This window comes from Adiantum capillus-veneris, chromosome 5, assembly GCF_014529385.1.
Source record: "Adiantum capillus-veneris isolate H3 chromosome 5, ASM1452938v2, whole genome shotgun sequence".
NCBI classification, from domain to species: Eukaryota; Viridiplantae; Streptophyta; class Polypodiopsida; order Polypodiales; family Pteridaceae; genus Adiantum; species Adiantum capillus-veneris.
The window spans coordinates 162,615,309-162,623,934 of NC_140935.1; the positions used below are offsets into that span (position 1 = coordinate 162,615,309).

The 8,626-nt window shown below is 43.5% G+C and overlaps 1 pseudogene; it reads right to left on the reverse strand.

Moving 5' to 3' along the window:
• Positions 1-6,330: 6,330 nt before the first annotated feature.
• LOC147458462 (uncharacterized) lies at positions 6,331-7,891 on the reverse strand (annotated as a pseudogene).
• Positions 7,892-8,626: the final 735 nt, after the last annotated feature.

An 8,626-nucleotide genomic window follows, 5' to 3' on the forward strand; every position in this document is an offset into this window, starting at 1 on the left:
TTGCCTTCCCATTGAGAGGTGTTAACTCCATCAGATTCTTCACGAGAACCCATATGTAATCTAAGATTCTTTATGGCTTTATGCCCTGTAAGACAAATAGATGAAGACAAGAGCGCCCCCGATGCGCGATGGAGTGAGGGTGGGAGTGCCTAATAAGTCCAGGGTCAGGATCAATCTCCAAAATTGTGTCCAAGTGATCTGTCTGCTCTTTAGTAGTACCGGTATTCTTTGAGAAAAGCACATGCCTAATGCTTTGATACCACTGTAACAAACTTGGACACCCCAAGTCTAGAATCTGTTGCAACATGAGAGAGAATGACTTAAATTACTTCACAACTTTAAAATCACAGTTCAATTTGGTCGACACGGCCCGGTGTAGTTCTGTGCCCATAGAGATTGGCCCCAAAGACTGGCCCCCTTTTGGTATTTCTTTTATATTATCTTTGAGAAAAGTACAACTCTCGCAGGTGATCTGTGTACTCAAACTTTGCGTCGAGATGCTCTCAGAAGTGAGGCCCTTAGGGCTCTTTTATTCTTAGAAGGGATGCCCAAAAGCAGAGCCCCTAAAGCAGTTAAACTAAAAAGCAAAATGTCCCAAAAGTAAATGGTCTTGAAAAATTGCCAAAAAGCATCAGCACAAATTGCAAAAATCCGTACAGCCTTGCCATGCCAGCAGCCAGCATGAAACGCAGAAATCCGTACCATCTGCCACTTTAGCATGTTAGTGCAAAACTCAAAAATCCATACTGGTGCCAGCCTGTTCGTATAGCTCTCTGCCATGTCACCAAGTCTACTGCCCACGGGTGGTCATGCCACATTATCAATTTGTGACACCCCACTTTGCCAGAAGTTGCATTGCAAAGGAAGATGTGAAAAACCATATACTTCCGGCAAACATTTTCTTGAAAGCTTTCCAAGTCCTTGGAGTGTGCGGCTTGGTAGCTATAGACTTCCACCATTATATTTGAGAAAAACAGCAGCTTGAAAAAAATCTTGGATCCTTCTCTTGCAAGTGATGTTTTTGGCTTATGCCCTGTAAGACATAGCAGTGAAGACAAAAGCGCGCCTGATGCGCGATGAAGTAAGGGTGGGAGTAGCTAATAAGTCTGGGATCAAGACCTAAAGATACTTCAAATAAGATTATAATAGACTCTGGAAGCGCTGATTTGCTCTATTTGCTCTTTGTAGGACCGGTATGCACTCAGAAAAGCACACACCTGATGCTCTGATTCCACTGTCACAAGATGAGCACCACATGCCAATAGAAAAGAACAGACTAAACAAAACTTTTAACACTTCAATAATAACCAAAACTGAAAAAGAAAGAGCACACGCGACACGGAGTGGCCGAATTCCACCCCAGAGAGTATTGGCCCCAAACCTTGGCGTCCCTATTGGTATTTCTTTATATTAATTGAACTTAGTACAATGCCGGTACTCACGCTCTACACCTTCTCACTAAAGCATGCCAGAGAAGGAGCCCTCTGCACATATTTATAGGCCCTTGGCCTTTAGAAGCAATTTACATGAAAAGCTTGAAACTCAAAAGCAATTGGCTCAAAAGCTGGCGCTAAAAATAAGCCAGTGTAAATCACGAAAATCTATACAAGCTGCCACTTCAACAAGTAAGCACAAAATCCGGGCGTCGGTATAGCTTTTTGCCAGATCATCAATCTGAATATGCAAGTCCTTCTATGTGTGCGTGGGTCCTGCTTTATTTATTCTCTTTAGGTCACTTTGCCCCAATTGGACGGGGTCCCATAAGTTGGCAGGAACTTCTTTAAAAATACTCCCACTCAGCGAGGATCTATAAGTTGGTGACAACTTCAACTTCTTTTGTTGTTGCTAGGGTTTAGGCCCTTCATCCAAGATTCGCAAGCTGGCTCCATTCTTCAGTGGCTTGACGCGTCAACAATTTGTGACATCCCCCTTTCTTGAAAGAGAGTAATCGTCTGCAATTACCGTATATCTGCAAAACAATTCAAGTTAGCTAAAATTTTTTTTGAGGGGCAATCAGTTTGCTCTTTTTGTTGAGGAGTTGCCTTCTCTTTTTGGCTCTTTTGTCAAGAAGAGTTGGCTTCTCCTTTTGTCCAGATCGAAACACTTGATATTCATGTGTAGTAAAATTAGCCATCACACCCAGAGCGCACTAATCTTCCACGGGTGTCTTGATGCACTAAAATTACATACCCAAGCAAATTAGGAATATTCAGTGGTTGGCACATCACAATGCAACACAAATGCTCACATATGCATGTTACAAGACACAATGAATAGCGCCGTTGAGTACTCCCCCAAGACAAACATTCTGTGGTATGAAGCTACTCAACGACTACCTCGTCACTCCCCTCGAAAATAACCTAAAAAGGTACGGTTTATGAGTTTAGAGGACTGGTACAAACAAATGCTCCCCATAGTGCAGCTTGCATCGCTTGGAGGTTCAAGCATACAACCAAACGCTCCTAGACATCCCGTCTACATCGTTTGGAGGTTTTCTAGCATACAACAAAATTCTCCCCAGACATCTCGTCTGTGTCGATCCGAGGTTTTCAAGCATACAACCAAATAATCCCTAGACGTCCCATCTACGTTGTTTTGAGGTTCAAAGAATATCAAAACAACATTTCTCACTACTCGACCCGGGAGTAAAATCATCAATCTCTCAATTTTAGTTGTTATTGAAGTGTTGAAAGTCTATTCACTGTGTTCTTTTCGATTGGCGCGTGGTGCCCATCTTGTGATAGTGGTATCAGAGCATCATGTGTGTGCTTTTCTCAGAGCATATCGGTCCTAGAAAAGAGTAGATAGAGCAAACTGACTCTTCCAAAGTCTATTGGAATCTTATTTGAAGTATCTTCAAGTCCCAACCCCGGACATATTAGCTACTCCCACCCTTATTCATCACACATCAGACGCGCTTTCGTCTTCACCGTCCTTTCTTACAGGGCATAAGCTAAAAAGATCACTTGCAAGAGAAGAATCCAAGATTTGTTTTGAGCTGTCGTTTTTCTCAGATACCGTGTCATGACATGGTGGAAGTCTATGGCTACCAAGCCGCACACTCCAAGGACTTGGCAAGCTTTCAAGAAAACTTTTGCCCGAAGTATATGGCTCGAGGGACTCACCATGGAAAACTTACCGCACCACGTAAGTGCAGGGGTGGGTTTTTTTTTTACAAGTTACATAAGTGTATAAGTTAGGGGCATCCCCCTAATAATTTATCTCCAAAGCTTAAAAATAAGGGAGGGGGTATCATATTTTGGGGGAGGGGAGGGGAGGGGGGGAGAATTGAGAAAAGGAAAAAATGAGAGGAAGTTTTTGTGTTTCAAAATCATGGCTTCCCAAAAGAGTCTGTCCTCGAACTTATGAGTCAATAGCTACAAAGATACATGCAAGAACTAACATTGCTTTGTATCAATTTCTTGTTTTGTGATTATAGTTCATTTGTTGAGGGATGAAAGCTATAAAGAGTTTGTATAGATGCAAATTTACACCTAGCATAACTTTATAACCATGTTTTTTGAGTAATTTGGATGGGTTAGAATTAGACAAGTAGCTAGAGTGCAGGCTGAATGGCCATATAGTTTGAAAGTCAAACTAAGACACATTGAGGGTACATCTAGTTATCTACAGAAGTGGTTTTCGTAGTCCGTTTCCAGTCACTATGCTACACGCTCTTTGAATAGATTTACTCAGTAAGGGGATGTGAGACCTAAATTTTGTGTGGACTATGGTTTCAATATCGGTTTCAACAATGATTGATGATTTTCCTCCGGGGTGGAGTAGTGAGGAATGCAATTTTGGTATTGTCCGAACCTCGAAACGACGCACATGGGACGTTTGAGGAGCATTTTGTTGTATGATTGAAAACCTCAGAACGACGCAGATGGGATATTTGGGGAGCGTTTTGCTGTATGCTAGAAAACCTTCAAACGACACAGACGGGATGTCAGGGGAGCGTTTGGTTGTATGCTTGAACTTCCACGCGAAACAGACTTTGGTATGGGGAGCGTTTTGTTGTACCAATCCGCTAAACTCATGGCGTGTACCTTTTTAGGTTATTTGCGAGGGGAGTGACGAGGTAGTCAATGAGTAGCTTCATACTGCAGACCGTTTGTCTCGAGGGAGTACTCAGCCGCGTTGTTCGTTGTGTCTTGTTACATGCATATGTGAGCATTTGTGTTGCATTGTGATGTGCCAACCACTGAATATTCCTAATTGGATGAGATTGCCTGGGTATGTAACTTTAGTGCATCAAATCACCCATAGAAGATCAGTGCGGTCTGGGTGTGATGGCTAATTTTACTACGTCGAAATATCAAGAGTTCCGACCTGGACGAAAAGAGAATCCAACTCCTTGACAAAAGAGTTGAAAGGAGAAGCCAACTCCCTTAACAAAAAGAGCAAACTAATTGTCCCTCAAAATGTCTCTCGAAAAAAAAAATAGCTAACTTGTGTTGTTTTGCAGATATACTGTAATCGCAGACGATTACTCTCTTTCAAGAAGGGGGGATGTCACAGATTGTTGACGTGTCAAGCCATTGAAGAACGGAGCCAACTTGCAGATCTCGATCGAGGGGCCTAAACCCTAGCAGCAGCAGCAGAAGAAGTTGAAGTTCTCACCAACTTACAGATCCTCGCCGAGTGCGATGATTTTTAATAAAGTTCCCACTAACTTATGGGACCCTGTCCGATGAGGCCCAAGTGACCTAAAGAGAATAAATAAAGCAGGACCCACACACACATGCGCAGAAGGACTTGCGTATTCAGCTGATGACAAGTCTTACCACGCACCGAGCAAGTTTTTCTGAGCAAAGACAAACCCTAGCAAGTGTTTGTACGCAATTAGTAAATTTTATCATCAACAAAATATTTATTGTTTGTTATATATTGATGCACTACAATAAAAAGAGTTTTCAATGGATAGACTACCTCCTAAATTCCAAAAGATCAAAGTTTACTTTTAAAAAAAGTAACACAATATTTGGAAATATTATCTTCTGGTTCAATCTCTGTTTATTTAACTGTAATCTCCTCTACTTCTACTCTTCTTTGGCTTGGATTTTTCTCGCTTGGGCTTCATATGTTTGAGCAACTTTTTTTGTTAAGATTTTCATTGTTCTTTTTCCTATTGGTTCCTACAAAAGGTTTTGGTGAACAATTACTCGTAGGATCCTCTCTCTCTCTCTCTCTCTCTCTCTCTCTCTCTCTCTCTCTCTCTCTCTCTCTCTCTCTCTCTCTCTCAGTCAAGAGGATAGAGGATCCTTGGAACACCATTACTTTTCAATTCATAATCAAAACTCCTATTAACTATTTCAATATTTAGACCTCCGCTCACAATTTTAATTGGTATGGATCTTCCAATCATTCAAATTGTCTTGCTAGAAAGTGGATATTTACAGCATGACTCCATCAATGCTGATGACTAGCATATTGTACGGATATGGCACATAAAAATGAAGCTAAACTATAAACTATCGAATAATGGCTCGACCTAAAACACCAGACAACAAGCAACATGGGCATGTTTTTCCCCCAAAGCAACAGTTTAAGTCTTCTTGTGAAAACTGACTTAAACAAAGCAGACAGTCCCATCAAACCTTTCTTGACAAGTACTGAGAACTTTTGACACCTTAACATTGTCTCGTCCAAATGCCTTTTTAAGGGGAGGATCACATAAGATCTGTGATTTCTCAATACTACTATGGGCTTGTGAGCCTTGATGTAGTCCCATACCGCTTGAGGATATCAGGCCTCGTGGTCTCTGAGGTTTGCAAGATGGGAGCTAGACTGGAAGAGGCCCTATAGAGGATCTGAGCGCCACTCTGGACTCGGGCTTGGGGTCGGGCTTGGGAGTGATTTTGAGTTTGGTCTTGGGAACTTTCTTGCTCATATATTCATCAACTCATGCAAAACGCAGAGCAGTCACATACTACACCACGGGCAAGATCCCGTTCCATGGCAAGATGAAGGATCGCAATCGATGGCAAGAAGACGGATTGGGATGGGCTAGGGTTGCGCGGTCAAAGCTGGCACTTGCACATACAATACCCCATACTATAGCAACAAAGTTGCACGATACAGCCGAGCATTGGACAGCCTATACCGAAAAGCACCTACATGGATGAGAAGAGAGACGTAGAGGTGATAGCGAGACAACTTTACACAGCTTGCCGACAAGAGAGAAAAGTGATGACAAGATGAGATGGTTGCAACAGCACACACAGAAACCCTCACTCTCCTCTCTCTCTCTCTCTCTCTCTCTCTCTCTCTCTCTCTCTCTCTCTCTCTCTCTCTCTCTCTCTCTCTCTCTCTCTCTCTCAGGAAGAGTCAATGCAAATTTGCCAAAAAGGTAGTACATGAGCGGGCTAGCATGATGTGGAGAGAGAGAGAGAGGGATGGCTTCTGGCAAGCGCATGGTCGCAGTGTTTCTGGTGCTGATGGTGGTGATGGTTGGACTGAGTGGTGCCACAGCGTAGCCGCCTCCTCTAGCACTACAATGCACGTCCCTGTTGAATCTGGTGCCGGCCTACCAAGCTCTGACTCTCTATGTGTGAAGCTTACCTTGCCCAACCTATCGCTCACCACCTACCCTGGCCTCAGCATCAACATCGCCCGCATCATCTTCGGCAACAATGGAAGCTGCATCTGATCACCATCGCCTGCATCAACCTGCCTCATCATGCACTTCTCTTCATTTATGGTCATTTGTAGTTAGATTCCTGCATGCTGAAATCAAGTTCTTGTTCTCTATGATACTAACTGCTTTCCCACACAGATGTTCTCTCTCTCTCTCTCTCTCTCTCTCTCTCTCTCTCTCTCTCTCTCTCTCTCTCTCTCTCTCTCTCTGTGAAGTAAAAAGCAGCTCTGAAGACTCTTGCTCACCATAACAACACAATACAATACACCTCTTTAAAATTCCTCATTCAAGATATCGAAAGCACAACCTTAATCCTAATAACAAGCTTGGATACACTCATCTTAAAATGTCCCACGAGTAAAAGAAATCGTAGCATTCAAAATTAGCTTGAGCTCAAAAATGAGTTTCACATGAGCATAAGCCAAGCCTGATTCAAAAGACTCTTTGTGTCAAGAGACCCTAGTACTATACCTCAAAAGGAAACATCAATCTGCAAAAGAGAAGCCTCCTCAAAAAAGAAACTCAAACCACAGTTCCCTTTAGAGCTCCTACTTTCTTCTTGGCTTCTTCAACAATAGACAGCTTAATACCCTTGCCGCTCGGTAGTGTCACCCAAGGCTTGCTTCCTTTACCAATACTAAACACATTTCCAAGCCGGGTGGCAAACTCTTGATCGGCAGCATCTTGTACCTGCACAATTTCAAAACTTCCCTTATGCTTTTCACGGTGCTTGATAATCTCAATCCTGCCTCTGTTGCGACCACAATAACCATAACAATGTTGCCAATGTCCAACTTGATGAACTCTACAACCTTTCTAGTCTCAATTTCAATTTTAATGGTGTCATTGGCCTTGATAAGGGGATCTGGATAGCGAATGGTGCTCCTATCAAATGTAGTGATGTAGGGAATCCCCTTCTCACACAAGCAGGTAGCTCGAACCTTGCATAGCTTTTACTTAGACTCTTCAAGGCTGATGGAGTGCAAAGTGAATCTTCCCTTGCTATCCTAAAGCAGCCAAAAGTTCTCTCTAGTTTTTGCAATGGACACAACATCCATAAACCCAGCAGGGTAACACTTGTCCGTCCTTACTTTCCCATCCACAGAGATGAGTCGCTACATCACAATGGCAACCACTTCACGATAGGTCAAGGCATACTTCAGCTGATTCCTCAATAAGACAACCATCGGCAGACATTCCCTGGTCTTATGGGGTCCAGCAGAGTGCTTGGATGCAAAGGCACCACCGAGCTTGTCACCGCAAAGGCACCACCATGGCTTCACACTATTAGAGCGCGCCTTCACCTCCTTTGCCCGGTGCTGAAAGAGTTCTCTCTCTCTCTCTCTCTCACACACACACACGCACACAGTCAAAAAGGACCTCTATAAAATAGCGTACGCTTTCATAGAGTTTCTAGGTGAGATTTAGGGATTTATTAAAAAAAAGGGGAATCAATTGATATGCGAAGAGAGGGGAAAGTGAGACGATGCAGCATTTGAAGCAGGGAGCTGCGGGCGACGGCGGATAGAGCGCAAAGAGGGAGACGTGTTGTGTAGAGGAAGTTGTGTGCAAGAAGGCGGAGCAAGGGAGACAAATGGTTTGAGAGCGGCGGCTGTGGTCTCGGGTGGAAGGCACAGGTAGAGCACGGCGCTGCTGCTGCAGAGGCGCAATACCTTCTCTGTCATTTCACGCTTATCTCTCTCTTTCTCTAGATGCAACAATGATTAGGAATGTGGTAATTAATTCCTCCCTTGAGCTCCACAGATTGAGGAAAATGGAGTTGGGGTTGCCCATTACGTAGCTCTTGCATGGCAGGTGCACAAAGAGAGAGAGAGAGAGAGAGAGAGAGAGAGAGAGAGAGAGACGAGCGATGGTGCACAAGCGAATGAGCAATCACGGCAAGCAGACGAGCACAAAGAGTGATTGAGGTGCTAATGGCAAGCTACCGTCCGAGAGGGTAGAGTGTTGTAGGTGATGTGATAATGC